A 21,996-nucleotide genomic window follows, 5' to 3' on the forward strand; every position below is an offset into this window, starting at 1 on the left:
CAGCTGACAAAGTGTTTCTCCTACGTTTTCCTCTAGTAGTTTAAAAGTTTCAGATCTTACATTTAGGTGTCTTTGACCTGTTTTGAGAGGTTTCTGGGGTTTTATCTTTGCATGTGTATATGGCATGTATGTGTCTGTATACTCCTGTTTGCATGTGTCAGGGCACACATCTGGGCAGGTATACATGCATGTGTGCAGAAGCTCAGCATTAATTTCAACTTTCTTCCTTGATCACTTCCCATCTTATTAGTTGGAACAGGGCCTCTTATTAATATTAAAAAGAGTAAACCATGAAGGAAAAATAAAAATATGAAAATCAACCCTAGTGTATCCAGTAACTATACAACAAATACCAGTAGACAATAGTCAACCCTAAGGTTATGAAGATGTTGTATAGCATCCCTTAGAAATTCTAGATTTAAAAAGAAAAATAGGCTGCCCTTTCATATGGTATGCATTCACTATACAGAAAGCAAATATTAAGTTCTTGGGTGATTAAAAATAGGATAATCTTCAAGACTGGAAAGATATGGCAAAATCAATATTAGAAGCTGGTCCTCAGTTACAGTGGTGATCATGGTAGAAAGAATATATTAAGGAGATAGAACAGAGAAATAGGCTAGAGGTATCAATATTACTCAAGATCAGTTGCTAGGTGAAGGTCCATATGCTGAGGTATAAATGCAGATTGAATTTGATCATGCCACCTTGCTGTTGTATTATATGGTACCTTTAAGTGCTTGGGACAAGGTTGAAGAAACATCAAAGGTCTAAACTTATAATTTTTACTAAAATTATATAAGGCCCAAAGAAATCATTCACCGATAGATAGATAGATAGATAGATAGATAGATAGATAGATAGATTTTTTTTTACAAAGATTGACTTCAGCTGTAAATAGAAAAGTATCAGATTCAGAAGCTAGGCAAGCAGTAATGTGGGGAGCACATGCCTGATTTCTTGCTTCTGATTAATCATGAATGAGTCTGCCAGCATCTGTCTCTGTTTTCAGTTATATCCTGCCAAGTTCTTCAACTAACACATATGTCATTGAGAGACTCCCAAGCCTGAAGGAAAGAGCCTTGTTCAAACATAGAGACTGTGTACCATAAGCTCACAACATGAGCATTTGTGGTCATTATTTGACTTCCTGGAATTGGTCATGCTTTCTGTTGGTCACCTTTAAAAGACACTGAGAAAATACACTCGTAGCTGGTATGGTATTGACCAGCAGCACTCCCATATCTGTCTCTTGATCTTCTTTCTGCCTTTCCTATAATCACCCTCACTCTGCAAGTCATGGTTTTCCCATTGACTAACCAGCAGGCTCCAGTGGGCACTGCAGAAAAAGTGAGTGCTTGGAAAAAAAAGGGGGGGTGGAGCTCAGTGTGGTGAGTATATCTCAGGAGTAAAAACAAGAGAGCTCAGCAAAAAGTAAGGGAGCTCACAAAAGTAAGAGATCTTAGAAAAGGTAAGGAAGCTTGTAAAAGTCAAAAAGAAGAAGAAAAAAGGAAAAAGAAAATGAAAGAAAAATGGGAAATTGAAATGGCCATGTGCTTTTTGTGCAAATGCTTAATATGTTTCACAAAAGTGGAACCATACAAATTACATAGTTTTTAGATTTTTAGACAAAGTTTCTTCTTAGTTTCCCGAGGAAGGTACAATAAATTTGGCAACCTGGAAGAAAGTTGGAGAAAGACTTCAAAATGATTGTGATGTGCATGGACTAGGTAAAGTGTCTGTAGGTACTTTGTCTTTAGATACTAATCAGGGCTAGGAGAGAGAAGTGGGTTTCAGAGAAGCAGCTCTCCCCCGACCCCACCCCCATGTCCAGGGATGCTTTGGTGAGAAAGACAAGGAAAGTTAACAGTCCCAAGTGGCAGCCAGGGTTCACTCCTGCCCCTCCCTCCCTGGGAAGCAACGGAGGCAGCACCGCTGTGCTCTGGTGTAGGTGAGTTATGACCCCTCAGGTTACGGTCTAAGAAGAAATGTTCATGGAGAATGTTTGAGATTGATAAAAGCAAGTGATGAAGGTCAGAGGGTGTAAAAGAACTTGAATGATGATGATTTAGAAGTAAAAATCGCTTCAGATGAAAGAGGTTTTAAAGTTGCTAAATGCAAGTTATAAATGCTGAAGGAGCTAAGAAGATGTTTTAAAGTATGTAAATGTAAGTTATAGAGATGTAAGAAATTATTTTTATGGGAAATGTTTCATATTCCCCCCACATGCTATTGCTGTTTCAAAGTTCAGAATTCTAACATTGATCAATGTAGTTTAAACAAACTAATGGAACATTGGCACTTTACAATTCAATCACAAGCTTAAAATTTTAATTTCCCTTTGGCTGTCTTCTGAAAATAAATTTAAAGATGCTTCTCATCATCCTAAAAACATCTCTGTTCGGTCTGATTATCTATGGTTGTAAACCTATAGTTTTTACTAGGTCTCAAAGGCATGAGTCTACTGTTGTCTAACAGACATTTGTTAACTACTTTTCCTAAAATATGGATTTCACTACAACGGTAAATACTAATGAAAATCCTTTTGTAAACTAAAGTTCACATAAGCTCCAGGGAATCAAAAGTCCTAAGACTTAGCCACGCCTGTCACCAATCAAATGGGCTCCAGATAAGTACACCTGCTTGTTCTGATCCAATCCCAGCAGGTAGCCCCAAAAGCGAATTATATAAACTAACGTATATCATACAAATTATAAATTATATACATCAAAGCATGTCTATAGTAGCTACATGCATAATCACACATTCATGTGTATATATAAATTATGAACATTAAATATAAATTATACAAGTTAAATATAAATCATGCATTGAATGACTTATATATGTTGATATATATCATATAGTGTAAATGCAAATCATATGCATTAAATATTAATTATATACTTTAAATGAAACTTATACACATTAAATATTAATTATATATGTTAACATATGAATTAAAAATAAGTTAAATCTATAAAATATGTTATAATCTATATAACATACAAGGACAGGAAATTATGGAATGAGCCCATGGAGCTCTAAGAAAAATGAGTTGCAAAAAATTTTTAAATGGGAGTTGTATACTCCTTCACCACAGAATTTTATTTTGAATTTCTTTATCTTGGATGCCAAGTACTCTGCTGCTGAGTGTTGATGGTACCCTACAACTAGGCATATTTATCCCCAGGTGAAATGGAAGGATCCGCTTTCTAGCATATGGCGTGTTACTGATCCTGTAGTAATATGAGGAAGAGGGTATGCTTGTGATTTTCACAGGATGCTGAAGGGCCATTATGGCTGCCAGAGCAATTGCTGAGACATGCTGATGCTGGGACAAATGATGATGATGACCGTGACCTTGCTGAGTGCCCCCATGGTGACGACAGGGAAGCTGTACTGTTCCTGACCCACCTTTGCTACATCCTTCTGTGTAGTCAAGGCCAGAAGTACTTGTGACCTCTAATAATACTCAGCTCTTAGGATTTCCTTGGTGAGAGTATAAAGTATTCCAAATTGGTGAATTACACTGCTACAGGGCCTGCCTATTTATTTTACTAGAAATAGTACCAATGATGGATGTGTTTCTGTGCACCCTCAGATTTGGAAGAAGACTGTCTCTACGACTGTAGTGCAAAGCATTAGGATGGGAAGGCCTATATCTGAGACTGGACAAGCTGCCTTGCCTCGGGCTTTTAGACCTTGTGGGACAGGAAACATGGAGACTGTGGAACCTGCCTTAGAAAAATCAATCAAATGGAGAAGTTTTTATAATGACCCTCCTCTTTCCTTTAATGTGACTAGTTATTCTGACTCAATCACAGACTGGTCTGAAAAATCAATCCAATATTGGACAAAAGGAAATGACAGTGGGCATTTGGAGGGCTGGTTCTGGACATTTTAAGAGACATATTTGGAAATTGGCAGCTGCCATATATAATGTTATGTTTGCTGTGGATAAAAATGGAAGAAGTTCTGAGGTTAAGGTAAGTGTCACATCCTGTGTTACCTCACTGGATCTTTTACTAAATGAGAGTGTTACTTTTGTTACTGGCTGACAATGAGTTCAATATTTCTTTTTTGTCTTTCACCCAATTGTGTTTTGCACTAGATGATGGTCTATCTGTAATGGTAGCACATCAACCAACTTTTATTATGATTCCTGTACATAGATCTGAACCCTGGTATTCTGGAAAAGGCTTACAAATATTGGGAGAATTAGATCACTCTCTGGCAAGGAGCAAATGTATGGTTGGGCTGATCATTGCCAGTGTTACTGTTCTCATAACTCTTATAGCCAGTGCTACCACTTCTGCATTAGCCTTAGCACAAGACATACAGCTAATTTTGTTAATCAGCTTGCTGAAAATATAACCAATTCTGTGAGCATACAAGAGAATGTAGATAGACAGCTAGAACAAATAATTGACTCATTATATAATATAGTGTAGATCATGGAAGATGAGGTACAAGGAATGAAAGTCAGAAGCCATTTGGAAGGTCATACTTTATATCTATGGATTTGTATAGCTCCAAAAATGTATAATAAGAGTCAGCATAATTGGAACAAAGTAAAAAATATATCCCATATACCTTCATGGTATATGGGATAGGATTAATACTACTCTAGACTAGCTCACCATGTATAAGGAGATTGTAAGTTTTTAAAAATGCAAAGCCTTTGTCTTTTGATGCTGCTAGCATTGCAAATGATATTCTGAAAAAGTTACAGGCCTTTTTCCTTCATGGTTTTCATTTACATCTCTCTTATTTTGGTGTAGCAGGACTTGGCCTAATGAACCTTTCTATGGCGTGTCTTTTACCTGTTCTTTTGAGAGAAATCCTCAGAGCTTTTACAGATGTCAAAGCAGAGTTACATAAGTTCAAGCTCCAGTGTCTTCCCTAGCGGAAGTTGGTAGCCAATAACAGGTAAGATCGTCTTGAAAAACTTCTCAACCCAAAACAGGCCATGAATACAAGACTATTCATGTACCAATAACAGGTAAGAGCTGTGTTTTCAGATGGCACCCTAAGACAGGCACAACTTTCTGCTCTGGCTGATAACGGGCACAACTTTTATAGATAAAAAAGACAAGTAAGATTCTCTCAGAGGTATCAACCTAAGACAGGGCATGAAAGCTATTATTATGTACTAGCAGCGGGTAAGATCCACACTTTTTGAGGGGACATCTAAGACAGGGACAGTCTTTCTGCACCAACAGCCAATACAGCTTTGGCTTGTATAAATAAAAAGGGAAACATGTGGGGAGCACATCCAGAGTTAACTTTGGCTGACTTCTTGCTTGTGATTAATCATGAATGAGTCTGCCTACATCTGTCTTTGTTTTTAGTTAAGACATGCATTATATCATACCAAGTTTCTCCACTTTCACACACATCCTTAAGAGACTGTCCAAGCCTGATGGAAAGAGTCTTGATTCACATAGATACTGTGTACTATAAATTTGCCATGTTAGCATCTCTGGTCATTGCTAAACTTCCTGGAATTGGTCATGCTTTCTGTTGCTTTCCTTTAAAAGACACTGAGAAAATACATTCATGATATTAACCAGCAGCCCTCCCATATCTGTCTCTTGCATCTTCTTTCTACCTTTCCTATAATCACTCTCACTCTCCCAGTTGTGGTTTCTGTGTTGACTGTATCAGCTAGCTCCAGCACATTAACAGATTTGGGGGCTTTCAAAAATGTTAATTCCGCATGTGAAAACAGTGATTAGACCTCTAAGGAATAGATTAGAAATATGGCTGACATTGGAAATCATACTTATTATGCAACTTCAATAAGAGAAGTTATCTCTAAAGATTTTAAGAAAAATCAAAATATCAAATATTTAATTGTGGTAAGTAAGATCCTTAAAAAAAAAAAAAAGATTGTAGGCCAGGCATTCCTGGAAACAATGTTTTTTCTAGAGACAATCCAAAAAGAAGGTTTTATCCTTCAGGAATATGCAGAAGGTGTGGCACAGTCTGGCATTAGACTAATAAATGCAGATCAACAAGAGACAAACAAGGTAACTAACTCCTTGTTGGAAAATGCCCTAGGGGGGCTTTCACGGGCCCTGATATCAAATTCAAATTGTCCATTTCAGGTCAGCCTCAGAGAAATTCATCTACAGAGTAATTGAACAGCATTGCTCTAGATAGAGCCATTAATAGCCCAGATATCAAACTCAGAGCAGCTTCAGTAGATAAAACAGTAAAGTTAGAAGACAGTAAAGTTAGGAGAGACCAGAAAACAAGTGTTGTGACAAACTGTTATAGGTGATCAGAGGCCAAAACTAAAAATATAAGTGATATTGAAACTGAAGATGTAGTAGATACAGAAGCAGATATAACAATAATTTCACCAAAATCTTGGTCTCCAGACTGTTCTCTTTGAGAGGTAGCTGTTCAGTTTCTTAGAGTTAGAACTTTAATCTCAGGTAAAACAAAGTGTGATATGGCTTAAGTGTACAGGGCCAGAAGGTCAAATAGAAAAAGTAAAGCCATGTGTAGCAAATACAGCCATGAATTTATGAGGATGTGTTTTGTTGCAGAACAAAGATTAACACAGAAGACACAGATTGACATTCCTTCAATCTCAGGGAAAAAAAATGTAAAATAAAAAATGCTTCTGAAAAAAATGTTGAATGGTGTTATCAAGAACAATCACAGATTGTCCAGGCTGTCCATAAGCAGAACACAAAAGGTGCTGGACTTTGAAATGTACCAATCACCCTAACTTTAAAATGGCTAATTGACAAACCTGTATGGGTGGAACAATGACTTATGACAAAATAAAGATTACAGGTACCAGAACATCTGGTACCGGAGCAGCTAATGCTCAACACATTGAAGAATCTACCCACCCATGGGATTGCCCCATGTTTTTAAGAGACATATATAAGATAATTCAGCCAACAGGCTCTTTACAGCCTGGAATCATATTGCTTTCTTAATTATCTAAGTCATGGTCTATGATTATAACTGATTTAAAAGATTGCTGTTTTACAATCCTTTTACATGAGCATGGTAGGGAAAGGTTTGCTTCCTCAGTACCTGGTTTTTTTTTTCTTTTAAAAACAAATGTATTTATTCACTTTATATCTTGATTGATGCCCACCAGGTTCCCTCCTCCTATAGTCCCTACCACATACCCCCTCTCCTTCTCCTCTAAGAGGGTGGAGGCCCCCTGTGTCTTCCCACATCCTGGCATATTAAGTCTCTGCAGAGCTAGTCATATCCTCTCCTACTGGGGCCAGACAAGGCAACCTAACTAGAAGAACATATCCCATAGACAGGCAGCTGCTTTAGGGCTAGTGCCCGCCCCAGTTGTTCAGGACTCACATGAAGACCAAACTACATCTACTACATATGAGTGGGGAGTGGGGGCAGGGGACTAGATACAGCCCGTGTATGCTCTTTGTGGTTCAGTCTATGTTAGTTGACTCTGTTGGTCTTCCTGTGTAGTACCTATCCCCTTCAGGGCCCTCAATTCTTCCTCCTATTCTTCCACAACAGTCCCTAAACTCCATTCACTGTTGGGCTGTGAGTCTCTGCATCCATATGAGCCAGATGCTGAGTGGAGCCTCTCAGAGGGCAGCTATGACTGCTAGCATAACAGAGTATCATTAATGGTGTCAGGGATTGATGCTTGCCCATAGCATGGGTCTCAAGCTGAGCCACTTATTAGTTGGCCATTCCCTCAGTCTCCATCCCCTGTCCCTGCATTTCTTCTATACAGGAGACATTTTAGGTCAAAAGTTATGTGGGTGGGTTGGTGTCCCCATTGCTCTACTGGGTTTCCTGCCTGGCTACAGGAGTTCATTTCTTCAGGTTCTATAGCCCCTTGCTGTGAGTCTCAGCTAACGTCACTACCATTGATTCTCTTGGGAGCCTACCATGCCAGGTCTCTGGCATGTCCTCGACCTGCCCCCAACCCCCACCTTTGCCAGTTGCAGATTCACATTCATTCTCATGGCCATCTGTCCATCCCTCCTGTCCCTCCCCACACCTGATCCTGAACCCCCACATTCTCCTTCCCATTCCCCCTCTTACCCAGTTCCCTTCCTCCAGCTTCCTACTATGACTACTTCTAAGTGAAAATTAATCCTTGCTTGGGCCTAACTTCTTGTTTATCTTCTTTAGGTCTGTGGGATGTCGCATAGGTGTCCTGTACTTTGTGGCTATTATCCACTTATAAGTGAGTACATACCATGTCATTCCTTTTGGGTCTGGGTTACCTCACTCAGGATGATATTCTCAACTTTGCCTACAAAATTCATGATGTCTTTGTTTTTAATAGCTGAATGATACTCCATTGCGTCAGTGTACCACATTTTCTTCATTCTTCAGTTGAGGGATATATAGATTGCTTCTAGTTTCCAGCTATTACAAATAAAGCTGCTATGAACATAGTTGATCAAGTATTCCTGTAGTGTAGTGGAGCATCTTTTGGGTATATGCCCAGGGGTGGTATAGCTGGTTCTTGAGATAAAGATAAAATTATTCTCAATTTTCTGAGAAGCCACCACATTGATTTCCAAAATGGTTGTACAATTTTGTACTCCACCAGTAATGGTAGAGTGTTCCCCTTGCTCCACATCCTTGCCATCAATACTGACTTATAATAACAGTTGTCCAATAAAGAGATAACATTGGAAAGTCTCAGTACAAAGAATGTTAAAGAGTCCTATCTTGTGCCAATATTTTGTACTAGAGTCATTAGAAATAATTTATAAACATTTTCCTCAATCTAAAATTTATCATTATATGAATGATATGTTTGTTGAAATAAAGAGAATTTTGCCTACTTGAGGTTTACAAATTACTCCTGAAAAATTACAAAGGAAATTCTATTAATTATCGAGGATATAAGATAGGTCTATGGAAATTTTGACCATAGATAGTACAAATCAGGAGAGATCAGTTATGAACTCTTAATGCTTTTCTAAAATTGCTGGGAGAGACTAATTGACTAAGGCCTACAATTTGATTAACTACTCAAGAGCTAATTTATTTATTTCAAACCTTAAAAAGTGATTTGGACTTGAATGGTCCAAAAAAATTATCAGGTGAAGCTAAAAAGGAATTGGCTCTGGAAGAAAAATTGCAAGGACCACATATAGACTGTTTGGATCTAAAGCTGTATTACATTTTAATTATTTTGTCCTCTACTCATTTTCCCACATGAATTCTTATGCAGAGAGAAGATGCCATCTTAGAATAGATATTTTTATTACACAAACAGAATAAAAAATTAAAGACCTATGTAGAAAATATTTCTGAATTAATTCTGAAAGGAAAAATGAGACTTCATCAATTAGCAGATAAAGGCCCAACAGAAATTATGGTACCTTTTACTAATGCTTAAATTGCTTCATTGTGGACAGAAAATGAACATTGGCAAAGATCTTGCAAGAGTTTTTTGTGACAGATTAACAACAAATATCTCAAAAGCAAGAGTCTCCAAAGTATAAAATGAACTAATTGGATTCTCCCTCATATAGTAAAGGTGAAACCAATTTCTGGATCCCCTACATTCTATACTGATGCAAATAAATCAGGAAAGGTAGGCTATAAGTCAGGAAAAAAGTAAAATGCTCAGACCTTATTCTTTTCAAAAAAAATCAGAGCTGTGTGCCATTCTTATGATATTATTAGGTTTTCCTGAATCTCTTTATACAGTTACTGACTCTCAACATGGAGAACGAGTTGTTTTACATATTGAAACTACTGAACTCATTCTGAAAGGCTCAGAATTAACTTCAATACTTATTCAAAATGACAAGTAATCGGAAATAAAAACCATCAATTTTGTGCAACTCATATCAGATCCCATACATATCTACCAGACCCTCTAGCACAACATAATGATGAAATTAATCAGCTATTAATAGGAACTGTGCTAGAAGCCTCAGAATTTCATGAGAAATACCATGTTAACAACAAAGGTTTGAAAAAAGTTTTATCTCTCACTTGACAATAAGACAAGGAAAATATAAGGCAATGTCCTGCTTGTTCTTTGTATAACCAAACTCTATTACCTGAAAGAATTGACCCAAAAGGTATCCAAAGAAATGAAATTTGGCAAATGGATGTGTTTCATTTTGATACATATTCAGAATTTCAATGGACAATTATTTTAAGTTCTAAAAAGGATGATTTTATAATTACACATTTATCAGAAGTTATGGCTATTGTAGGGATACCCATACAGATTAAGACTAACAATGCTCAAAACCATCTTTAAAGAAAAAAAAAAAGACTAACGATGCCCTAGCATATGTGTCTAGTAAAATGAAATGGTTTTTGCATATTACAACACAAAGCATATTACAGTTATACCACAGAAATCTACAGATCAAACAACTGTAAAATGATTTAACTATACTTTAAAGGAAATTCTTATAGAACAGAATGGGAATATGGGATCTCCCAGAGATAGATTAAATAATGCTTATTGACAATGTCTGAGATAGATAGCACAGCTTCTGAAAAACACTAGATTTATAAAGGACTGCTGGATTAAATCAGTATATATATATATATATATATATATATATATATATATATATATATATATATATATATATACACACACACATATGTGTGTGTGTTGTGTTATATATAGTATATATAATATATATGTATATATGATAATCTCAAAATGGAAGTCAGGAAATATGTGTGTTGCATTGAGGGAGACATTATGCCTTTTTTTCAACAGGAAATAAAAATCTATTGGTTCCTTTAAAACTAAAAGATCAGATTTGACCAGGAACAAATCCTGAAAATCTTAACTACAGACATGAAGGAAGAAACCAAGAAGAACACTGAGACAGGTAACATGGATGCTGATCCCTCTACATGGGAATGGCTCTGAGACTGGTTGAAACATGTCTCTGCATAGCCAATAATTCTGGTTGGCTACAGAGTCTCAGAATTTATTCCATGCCATCTTTCCATATAGCAAGGATGAAGATTTATATTATAGTTTGGCCATACAGTCCAAACAGACTTATAAAGTTTGATGCCTTTCACCTGCAGAGAATCATCTTTAGCTGATTTGTGCACACTGCCCATTCCATACATATGTTAATGCAGATACGTGTATTAACTTTAAAGTTTATGTATTTTCCGAATAAAATGCCCAGACACCATTGAAGAAAAGACAAGTAGTCCAGGCGATCCAGCCTCACAGACTGCCTCAGAAGCTGTTTCTTCAATAATCTGCATCCAGAATGACTTCTAATCAGCTAGCTATGATTGTTCATTTCTAGCCTGAACTCCAGGCTAATCCCTGTGCTTTCCCACCACACAGAGACTGGACAGCAAAGGACACAACTGGCTCTCCCAGGACTTTACTAACAATAAAATTTTCTTAGGGCTCCCAAAGATGCTGCTGCCCCCAGACAGCAGGAATCAATTTTAAAAGAATGACAACCCCTTTCCCAAAAGGTGGGGTTGGTTGTTTTTGGACATTAGATAGGTAATGGATATTTGTTGTTATTTAAGGTGAGTTGGTCACAAATGTTAGTGGTCTTGGTTAGGGAGGAAACAAAAGGAGGTTAGATTCAGGGATCTCTTTCGTTACTTTTTCTTTCCTTTTTCCTCCTTTCTCTCCTATCCTATCTAATGCTAGGAAAGAGAAGGAGGGAATGAAAAAGAGGGGGATATAGGAATAATAGGTTAAAATGGTATATTATTGAATCTACAAGCCATGGAATGGGGTTTTGTATTCTGATACAAATTTAAGGTTATTTTTGTTACAACTTACTGTATATGCATATCAATTCTTGTTTAAGGTATTATACTTATGTAACTTATTTAAATCTGTATTGTAAAGTTCTAATCCTTGAAAGTTTCCATTACAAACCATTTATGACAATTAAGAAATTCAGGTTAGTAGTCAATCAAAGTTGTGGTCATGATAGATACTAATTTAGTTAATCACAGAAATAAGCTTATATACCCCCCTGTAGATTTTTCAGAGTTAAGCAGAGTAAATAGCCAGAAACAAGCAATGTTTGCCCATTCAGATACACTTTGATAAACAGATGGTCTACAAAGACTTCAAAGCATTTAAGTAGTTTTAATAACATAAGGCTTTTTGTGACAGTGAGACAGTCAGCTCCTGGGAGCACCCCTTTCTACTTCTAAAAAGACGATGTACAATGAAGAACTTCGGTATGGAGTTTGTTTCAATTGTGACAAAGTTAGCCACAAGACAGTCAACTACTGAGAGCATGCTGTCCAAACTGTGGACTCATGAGAAAGTTGACTGCTGAACTTTGCCAACACAAGATAGGCCAGTCCTTCAGAATTCCTTCTTCATAATAAGTCCATCAGATATTCTGGGCCTGTAGGCCAAAGATGGACGCTCCAACATTACAGAGGAATCTTGGGTAACTGTCCAGGTAGCCAGTAGTCACTGTTATTTCTATAGTTTTGAAAACTGCTTTCTCAGTACTTCCTGATTACTCAGGTAATATTTATCCTTCTGAGGTTTCTGTTGGAGTTAAAGACTAAATAGTTATAGTCTCACATTAAGTTTGGATTGTTTAGGGTTTAAGAAAATGTGTTAAGGCCTAAAAAGATGTATTTAGGTTGATAAATGCAAGTTACGATAGAAAGTGATCTAGGTACAGAACTTCAAAGTCACCAAGATAGGATAGACAGCAGTTTCTCCAACGTTGCCAAGTACCAAGGGACTGGCTGTTGTGAATTCATTTCTTACCTGGTGGTTCTCAAAATTCTTATTGTATATAGTCAATTGATGTTAGAGAATGAGCCTTTTATTGAACTAAAAGGGTGAGATGTTGGAATAATCTTTTGTACTGTGAAAGGTTGTCTTTGTATTATTTAAATATTGACTTCTGCACTGTCAGAGAATTGGGTACAGGCTGGACTTTGGTATTGTTATTTTCATGAAGTGTCACGTATCTCTGTGTTTTATAAACACCTCTCCATCACCTTCTGATTTGTTTATAATGAGCTGAACAGCCTATAGCACATCAGGAGAGGACAGGTGACCTTCCAGGCAGAAAAAGGCCAGAAAGATGAGATTCGCCAGCCAGACACCATGTGGGACTGAAGGAGAGGTAACTAATGGGCCATGTGGCAGATTAGATTAGAATCAATTGTTTAATTAAATTATACAGGCTTGTTGTGAAATGGCCTAAGCTAAGGCCTGCACTGTAATAAATAATAATTGTCTCTGTGGCATCATTGGGCTGCTGGCAGGGTTATGGCAGTCCGTAATAATATATAGTTTTAACAGCACCAGAGCACCAGTTTTTAAAGATACAGCCTCTTCTCCAGCATATATTTTTATTACCTTTGTAGGGAATTAAATGAATGAGTCTCTGTGGGTTTATCTGTGTCATCTGCTCTAGTCTATCGGTCTCTGCATCCATGCAATGCCATGCTGTTTTGATTACTATGGCTCTGTATTATAACTTGAAGCCAGTCATCATGATACCTCCAGCATTGCTCCTTACTCGGGATTGCTTTAGCGATTTGGGGTCTCCTGTGTTTCCACATGAACTTCAGGTTGCCTCTTCCCCCAGTACTGGCAAGTGTAGTGGGTAATAATTAAGAAAGAGTACAGCCAATTTACAATAATAAAGTCTTATCCCAATATTTCTAACCTCTCCAAAACACCAGAAATAAGTCATCTGGGTATCCGTGTCTTCCCCTTTCTCTGCTTGTGTGATCCACTGAGCCCCTACCTCCCTCTCCTTCTCTCTCTCTCTCTCTCTCTCTCTCTCTCTCTCTCTCTCCCCTCCCCTCACTTCTCTTAGCTCCTCCTCCTCTCTCCCCTCTAATCACTGGCCTCTCACTGCCTCAATGTGAATGGATAGGAAATATCTTGCAACAGGGAAGAATACTGGAATTTTACTGAGAATGACCTTGAGCTTGCAGGAGTCCATTTTAACTCTTGTGTTGACCCTTGAACTTGAGGGTTCTTTGCAATCTCATTATTGTTCTTCAATGTATCTGGTGTCTTATAATTGTCATTATAGAGGTCTTTCACCTTCTTGATTATTTTTATCCCTACTATTTTGGGAGATGGTGATGAAATTGTTTCCCAATTTCACCCTGAGTTCATTAATGGTGTAGAGAACAGGCTGTTAACTTGTTATACTTATTTTTAGTTCTGCTACTTTGTTGAGAGAGTTTTGCTAAGTCTAAGATTGTCTGTGGCATCTCTGAGGATTTGGGGGCCCAGGATTATACCATCTGCAAACAAAAATTGACCACTTCCTTTGCTAGTTTTGGTTTCTTTTGCTATTGTGCTGTGGCTAAGATGTTGGGTGTTATACTGACTAAGAGTAAAGAGAGTTGACTCCAATATTACCTTTCTGAGCTTCTCGTTTTTCACCATTTAGTATGGCATTTGCTATAGGTTGGTCATAGACAGGCTGCATCATACTGATGGATGTTCTTTCTATTCCTAGTTTCTTCTTGTTTTGTTTTGTTTGCTTTGGTTTGGTTTTGGTTTCCATTTTTTCAAGGCTCAGTATCTCAGTGCAGCCCTGGCTGCCCTGGAACTTGCTCTGTAGACCAGGCTGGCCTTGAACTCAGAGATCTATCTGCCTGCCTCTGCCTCTTGAGTACTGGGATTAAAGGCATGTGCCACCACTGCCCAGCTCTTTACAGTTTTTATAATGAAGAATTGTTGACATTTCTCAAAGGCTCATCTGAATCTATAGAGATGATAATGCAATTTTGTCCTTGGTTATATTTATATGATGTATATTAATCTTTGTGTTTTGAAATCATCTTTACATCCTTAGAATGAATCATAGCACAGAATCTTTTTAATATGCTGGGAAATTCAATTTACAATTTGTGTGCCTGTGTAGAGGGTATGTGTGCATGTGTACATATTCATGCATGTGCCTGTGGGGGACTGAAGTCAAATCCAAGAATCTATTGATCTCGTCCTTATTTTTATGTGTTTTCTTATTGTATTATTTGAGTGTTTGCCTGCATGTGTTTATTTGCACATGTGCATTCCTGGTACCCATGAGAGCTTTGGATCCCTAGGGTCTGGAGTTACAGATGGTTGTGAGCCACCATGTGGGTTCTGGGAATCAAACCCAGGCGTTCTGCAAGAGCAACAAGTGTTCTTACCCTCCACACCATCTCTGTAGCCTGTCTACCTTACTTTTTAAGAGATGTCCCACTGAAGCTGAGATCGCAGATTAGCTATAGGAGCTAGCCCCAATGCCTCAGAGGTCCTTCTGTCTCTGCACACACATCACCACTGCCCCTTCCCAACACTGAGATCACACTCACCACTGCTGTACCCAGCTCCTCTCATAAGTGGTGGCGGTCGACACTGAAGTCTTCCTGTCTGTGCTGTAAACCCTTTACTGACATAGCAGTTATTTTCTTTCATGAATTGAAATATGTCATTTCCAGAGATAACTATTGATTTTCTGATCCATTTGCTGCACACATATGTGCATGTAGATGCACACTAGTATGTGTGTGTCCACATGGTGAGGCTAGAGGGAGATGATGTATGGCTTCTCCTATTCTCCAACGTATTGTTTTAAGACAGGGTCTTTTATTGAACCTAGAGTTCACTGATTGGCTAGACCAGCTGACCAGCAAGCTCTGGAAATCCAGTTGGCTCCACATCTACTCTCAGATCTGGTGTTACAGACACTTGAAAGTGTGCCTGACCTTTTTTGTAGAGCAGGTATTGAAGATCCGAACTCAGGCCCTTGTAATTTTTGCAGCAGACACTTTGACAACTGAGCTCTCTTCCCAGCTGGGTTTGCTTTTGTTAATAACTCGGTACTTCTATTTTGCAACTGTAAACATTCTTTCATGTTTCATGATTTTACATATTAAACTTCTAGACTGTAGTTCATAAGGCTTTTAAGGTATATGAATAGCTTTTCTACTTCATTTTAAACTTTCTTCTTTACTTTTATTTTATGTGTGTGAGTGCTTTGCCTGCATGCATGTCTGTGCACCATGTGTTTGCAGTGCCCATGGAATCAAATATTATTCTTAGGTTTGGTTTTGTCATAGTGTCCCAAATTTCCGGGATATTTTGTGTCAGAAACTTTTTAGCTTTAGCATTTTCTTTGACCGATAATCAGTGTCGTCTATGATATTTTCTACGCCTGATATTATCTCTTCTATCTCTTGTATTCTGTTGGTAATTCTTATGCCTGTAGTTCCTGTTCTCACCCCTAGGTTTTCCATCTCTAGGATCCCCTCACTTTGTGTTTTCATTATTGTTTCTATTTTCATTTTCATGTCTTAAACAATTTTATTTCTTTCTTTCGCCTGTTTGGTTGTATTTTCGTGTATTTCTTTAAGGGATTTATTAATTTCCTCCTTAAATGCCTCTATCATTCTCATAAGATTAGATTTAAGGTCATTTTCTTGTGATTCAGGTGTGTTGCGATATCCAGGACTTGCTGTAGTAGGGTAGCTGGGTTCTGGTGGTGCCATATTGCCCTGGCTTTTGTTGTTCATGTTCTTACACTGTAGTTCCTGGTGCGAGTAGGCCTCTGGGGATGCAAGTAGAGATGGTAGTCCCTGATGTCAGCAGGACTCTGGTATTGCAGGTAGAGCTTGTTGTCCCTGGTGGTAGCAGGCTTCCAGAGATGCAGGTAGAGCTGATGGTCCTCTGCTTGTTCTGGGTATCAGCAGGCCTCCAGGGTAGACTTGTGGCCCCAGCAATGGAGTACAGCAGACACAGGGCAGAGGCTGTTGCTGCTGGGCTTGCCCAGAGGAACCAACAGACAGGGGACTGGAGGTAGGGACCTTACCTCATGGTCACTGATGGCTGTGGTTGTCTGGGGTTGTGATTAGAGGTATGGAATCAAATGCAAGAACATTACCAGTAGAAACCAAGGCAACATGGCACCATCTGAACCAAGTTCTCCCACAACAGCAAGTCCTGGATACCCCAACATACCAGTAAAGCAAGATCTGGATTTAAAATCACATCTCATGATGCTAATAAAGAATTTCAAGAAGGACATAAATAACTCCCTTAAAGAAATACAGGAGAACAGAGGTAAACCAAAGTCCATAAAAAGGAAACACAAAAATTGCTTAAAGAAATACAGCAGAACATAGGTCAATAGGAAGAAGCCATTAAAGAGGAAACACAAAAATCCCTTAAAGATTTAGAGGAAAACACAAACAAATAAGTGAAGGAACTGAACAAAAGCATCCGGGATGTAAAAATGGAAGAAGAAACAACTAAGAAATCACAAAGAGAGACAACTCTGGAGATAGAAAACATTGGAAAGAAATCAGGAGTCATAGATGCAAACATTAACAACAGAATACAAGAGATAGAAGAAAGAATATCAGGTATTGAAGATACCATAGACAGCATTGACCCAACAGTCAAAGAAAATGCAAAATGCAAAAATCTTATAACCTAAAACATCCAGGAAATCCAGGACACAATGAGAAGACCAAACCTAAGGATTATAAGTATAGATGAGAGTGAAGATTTACAACTTAAAGGGCAAGTAAATATCTTCAACAAAATTCTAGAAAAAAAATTTTCCTAACCTAAAGAGAGAGATGTCCATGAACATACAAGAAGCCTACAGAACTCCAAACAGACTGGACCAGAACAGAAATACATCCCATCACATAATAATCAAAACACCAAATGTATTAAAGAATATTAAAAGCAGTAAGAGAAAAAGGCCAAGTGACATATAAAGGCAGGCCTATCAGAATTACACCAGACTTCTCACCAGAGACCATGAAAGCAAGAAGATCCTGGCCAGATCTCATACAGACCCTAAGGGAACACAAATGCCAGCCCAGACTATTATACCCAACAAAACTCTCATTCACCATAGATGCAGAAACCAAGATATTCCATGAAAAAACAAATTTACACAATATCTTTCCACAAATCCAGCCCTACAAAGTATAATAGATGGAAAATGCCAATATAAGAAGGGCAACTACACCCTAGAAAAAGCAAGATAGTAATCTTCTTTCAACAAACCCAAAAGAAGATAACCACACAAACATAAAAATAACATCAAAAATAATGGAAAGCAACAATCACTATTCCTTAATATCTCTTAACATCAATGGACTTAATTCCCCAATAAAAAAGACATAGACTAACAACCTGGATACATAAACAGGACCCAGCATTTTGCTGCATACAGGGAACTCACCTCAGTGTCAAAGACAAATGCTACCTCAGAGTGAGGCTGGAAAACAATTTTCCAAGCAAATGTCTCAGGAAACAAGCCAGAGTAGCATTTCTAATATCAGATAAAATTAACTTTCAACCTAAAGTCATCAAAAGAGACACAGAAAAACACTTCTTACTGGTCAAAGGAAAAATCCACCAAGAAGAATGCTCAATTCTGAATATCTATGCTCCAAATGCAAGGGTACCCTCATTTATAAAAGAAACTTTACTAAAGCTCAAAGTACACATTGCACCTAACACAATAATTGAGGGTGACTTCAACACTCCACTCTCCTCAATGGACTGATCAGGAAAACAGAAACTAAACAGGGACACAGTGAAACTAATTGAAGCTTTGGACCAATTGGATTTAATAGATATGTATAGAACATTTCATCCTAAAGCAAAAGAATATACCTTCTTCTCAGCACCTCATGGTACCTTCTGCAAAATCGACCATATAATTGGTCACAAGACAGACCTCAACAGATATAAGAAGATCAAACTAATCCCATGCCTCCTATCAGATCACTATGGAGTAAGAGTGGTCTTCAATAGCAACAAAAACAACAGAAAGCCTACATACACATGGAAGCTGAACTCTACTCAATGATACCTTGATCAAGGAAGAAAAAAAGAAAGAAATCAAAGCCTTGTTAGAATTTAATGAAAATGAAGGCACAACTTACCCAAATTTATGGGACACTATGAAAGCAGTGCTAAGAGGAAAACTCATAGTTCTGAATGCCTCCAAAAAGAAACTAGAGAGAGCATACACTAGCAGCTTAATGGCACACCTGAAAGCCCTGTAACAAAAAGAAACTAATTCACCCAGAAGTAGAAGACAGGAAATCATCAAATTCAGGGCTGAAATCAATCGACTAGAAACAAAGAGAACCATACAAAGAATCAACAAAACCAGGAGCTGGTTCTTTGAGAAAATGAACAAGATAGATAAACCCTTAGACAGACTAACAAGAGGTCACAGAGACAGTATCCAAATTAACAAAATTAGAAATAAAAAGGGAGATAGAACAACAGAAACTGAGGAAATTCAAAGAATCATCAGATCCTACTCAACACAAACTGGAGAATCTGGATGAAATGGACAATTTCCAAGACAGAAACCAAATACCAAAGGTAAATCAGAATCAAATAGACCATATAAACAGTCCCATAACCCCTAAAGAAATAGGGGCATTCATTGAAAGTCTCCAAACCACAAAAAGCATGGACCCAGATGGTTTTAGTGCAGAATTCTACCAAACCTTCAAAGAAGACCCAATACCAATACTCTTCAAACTATTCCACAAAATAGAGACAGAAGGAACACTACCCAACTCGTTCTGTGAAGCCACAATTATGCTGATACCAAAACCACACAAAGATCCAACAAAGAAAGAGAACTTCAGACCAATTTCCCTTATGAATATCGATGCAAAAATACTCAATAAAATCCTTGCCAACTGAATGGAAGAACACCTCAAAATGAACTTTCACCACAATCAAATAGGCTTCATCCCAGGGATGCAGGGATGGCTCAATATATGGAAATCCATCAATGTAATCCACTACATAAAAAAACTCAAAGAAAAAAAAAACACATGTTCATTTCATTAGATACTGAAAAAGCATTTGACAAAATTCAGTATCTTTCCAGGCTAAAAGTCTTGGAAAGAACAGGAATTCAAGGCCCATACATAAACATAGTAAAAGCAATATACAGCAAACCAGTAGCCAACATCAAACTAAATGGAGAGAAGCTTGAAGCAATCCCACTAAAATCAGGCACCAGACAAGGCTGTCCATTCTCTCCCTATCTATTCAATATAGTACTTGAAGTTCTAGCTAGAGCAATTAGAGAACAAAAGGAGGTCAAAGGGATACAAATTGGAAAGGAAGAAGTCAAATTATCACTATTTGCTGATGATATGATAGTATACTTAAGCGACCCAAAAAAACTCCACTAGAGAACTTCTACAGCTCATAAACAACTTCAGCAAAGTGGCTGGATATAAAATTAACTCAAACAAATCAGTACCCTTCCTATACTCAAAGGACAAACAAGATGGGAAAGAAATTAGGGAAATGACACCCTTCAAAATAGTCACAAGCAATATAAAGTATCTTGGTGTGACTCTAACCAAACAAGTGAAAGATCTATATGACAAGAACTTCAAGTTTCTGAAGAAAGAAATTGAAGAAGACCTCAGAAGATGGAAAGATCTCCCATGCTCATGGATTGGCAGGATTAATATAGTAAAAATGGCCATCTTGCCAAAAGCAATCTACAGATTCAATGCAATCCCCATCAAAATTCCAACTCAATTCTTCATAGAATTAGATCAATTCTCAAATTCATCTGGAATAACAAAGAACCCAGGATAGTGGAAACTATTCTCAACAGTAAAAGAACTTCTCGGGGAATTAGTATCCTAGACCTCAAGCAGTACTACAGACCAATAGTGTTAAAAACTGCATGGTATTGGTACAGTGACAGGCAGGTAAATCAATGGAATAGAACTGAAGACCCAGAAATGACCCCACATACCTATGGTCACTTGATCCTTGACAAAGTAGATAAAACCACCCAATGGAAAAAAGATAGCCTTTTCAACAAATGGTGCTGGCTCAACTGGCAGCTAGCATGCAGAAGAATGCAAATCTATCCATTCTTATCTCCTTGTACTAAGCTCAAGTCCAAGTGGATCAAGGACCTCTACATAAAACCAGACCCACTGAAACTAATAAAAAAGAAACTGGGAAGAGCCTTGAACACATGGATACAGGGGAAATTTTCCTGAACAGAACACCAATAGTCTATGCTCTAATATCAAGAATTGACAAATGGGACTTCATAAAATTACAAAGCTTCTGTAAGGCAAAGGACACTGTCATTAGGACAAAACAGCAACCAACAAATTGGGAAAAGATCTTTACCAACCCTACATCTGACAGAGGGCTAATAGTCAATATATACAAGGAACTCAAGAAGTTGGACCTCCAGACAACCAAATAACCCTATTAAAAATGGGGTACAGAGTTAAAGAATTTTCACCTGAGGAATAACGAATGGCTGAGAAGCACCTAAAGAAATGTTCAACATCCTTAGTTCAACATCAGGGAAATGCAAATCAAAACAACCCTGAGATTTCACCTCACACCAGTCAGAAGGGCTAAGATCAAAAACTCAGGAGAGAGCAGGTGCTGGCAAGGATGTGGAAAAAGAGGAACACTCTTCCACTGCTGGTGGGATTGCAAGCTGGTACATCCACTCTGGAAATCAGTTTGGTGGGTCCTCAGAAAACTGGGCATAATACTATCAGAAGACCCTGTTATACCACTCCTGTGCATATACCCAGAGGATTGTCCAGTGTGCAATAAGGAAACATGTTTCACTATGTTTATAGCGGCCCTATTTATAATAACCAGAAGCTAGAAAGAACCTGGATGTCCCTTAAAGGAGGAATGGATACAGAAAATGTATATTTACACAATGGAATACTACGAAGCTATTAAAAACATGAAATTCTTAGACAAATGGATGGAACTGGAAAACATCATCCTGAGTGAGGTAACCCAATCACAAAAGAACACACATGGTACGCACTCACTGATAAGTGGATGGATATTAGCTAAGAAGCTTGGAATACCCAAGACACATTTCACAGATCAAATGATGCCCAAGAAGGAAGCCGAACAAAGTATGGATACTCTGGTCCTTCATAGAAGGAGGAACAAAGTACCCACAGAAGGAGACACAGAGACAAAGGGTGGAGCAG

Source organism: Apodemus sylvaticus, chromosome 1 (genome assembly GCF_947179515.1).
Source record: "Apodemus sylvaticus chromosome 1, mApoSyl1.1, whole genome shotgun sequence".
NCBI lineage: Eukaryota > Metazoa > Chordata > Mammalia > Rodentia > Muridae > Apodemus > Apodemus sylvaticus.